The sequence below is a fragment of the Gekko japonicus genome, unplaced genomic scaffold, assembly GCF_001447785.1.
Source record: "Gekko japonicus isolate JY-2015 unplaced genomic scaffold, Gekko_japonicus_V1.1 scaffold299, whole genome shotgun sequence".
NCBI lineage: Eukaryota > Metazoa > Chordata > Lepidosauria > Squamata > Gekkonidae > Gekko > Gekko japonicus.
The window spans coordinates 1,185,836-1,187,574 of record NW_015170896.1 but is presented as its reverse complement, the minus strand read 5'-3'; positions in this window follow the sequence as shown (position 1 = coordinate 1,187,574).

Genomic DNA, 1,739 nt, shown 5'->3' with positions numbered 1-1,739 from the left:
TCGCCCGCCCTCCCCTCCTCAGGGGGTAGGAGGTAGATGCGGCATGGCAGCAGCCAGTGGGGACTCGCCGCCACCAGCAGAAGCAGGAGGACGCCTGGCTGGGGTGCAGGAGGCGCCGCCACCGCAGTTCGCCCGCCCTCCCCCCTCAGGGGGGAGGAGGCAGAGGCGGCATGACGGTGGCCAGCGGGGACTCGCCGCCGCCAGCAGAAGCAGGAAGACATCCGGCCGGGTCGCAGGAGGCGGCACCGCAGCTCACCCGCCCTCCCCCCTGGGGGGGGAGGAGGAGGCGGCAGCAAAAGGGTTTCCAGGCCCCACCAGGAGGTTGGCATCTGTGCCTCGCCTAGGGTGCAGAAACACCTCGAGCCGGCCCTGTCCTCAGATTTGGGAAGCTAAGCACAGCTGGTCCTGGTTAGTATTTGGATGGGAGACCAAGGAATTCCAGGGTCTCTATGCAGAGGAAGGCAATGGCAAACCATTTCTAAATGTCACCCTATGGCATGGGTGTCAAACATGTGGCCCGGGGGCTAAATCAGGCCCCCGGAGGTCTTCCATCAGGCCCGCAGTGGAACTGGCCATCTCCTGCTTCCAGTTCTGCTGCAGCTGCTGCATCATAGCTTGCTTCGCCAGACTCTCTTAATCACTCAGCCATTTCATGTTTTAACCTGGGTCCTAGACTCAGAACTCTGAGCATGAGATTTCTGTGGTGAATGTCAATAAATCAAAAGTAGATTTGCAGCTTAAGTAAAAAAACATCTTTTTGTTTGTGTCCTTTATAAAGTTTATATCTCCGCTACCTGGCATTACATTTTATGACACACATGGCCCGGCCCAACAAGGTCAGATCCGGCCCTCATAACAAATTAGTTCGACACCCCTGCCCTATGGGGTCACCATAAGTTAGCTGTGACTTGGTGGCACTCTAAACACACACAATTTCTGTGGGGATATCTCTCCTTTTTAGGAAGTTAGATAAATCATTTATTAAAAAAAAAGTCTACAAATTTCATATCGGATTCTCCTTTTGAAGTTCATTTGTAAGGGAACTGTGACTTTTAGATCAGATTAAAATTTCTCCCTCTGGTTCTAAATATTGTGATTTTCAATGTCAGATTAATGTCCGTTTGTTCTTTTGTGCAAAACCTCTTTTACTTCTTTTTTTTTAACTGCCCCCAAAGGGGCAGGGTTTTATTACATTTTCCACATAACATAACAAACAAACATACATATATAAAACAGTACATTCGGGGGGGAGGAGGGGGGGACGCTTGGAGGTTATTTTCAATTTTTACTAATATTTATACTGGTGCTTATTCTACCTTAATAACAATTTCTCATGAACCTCTTTTACCAATATTTCTCCTTTCTTCCCCCTCCCCCTATCAAATTCTGGCAAACCGCCTCTCCCCACCGAAAGAAGCTCTGTGCAAAATAAGCAAATCATCATATAGTTAATTGCTTTCCCTAAGAATTTTAATTTTCTAAGCAAAGAATTCCAAGTTTTCCAAAGGTGGAAGGAGACAGATAGAATATAATCAGCCCCAGTTAAACGTTTTTAGGATATTCCAGTACAAATATAGTTTGGTGATTCTGCATGTTTTATTGTTTCCTATTAATCCTTGTTTTTATAATGACTTTCAGAATGGGGCTTTGTTAAAAATCACCAGGTGGATCCGGCAGCACAAGAGGGAGGCGGGGCCCTTAGTTTGACCACTGGGGATTATGGGACCTGGATGGACAAA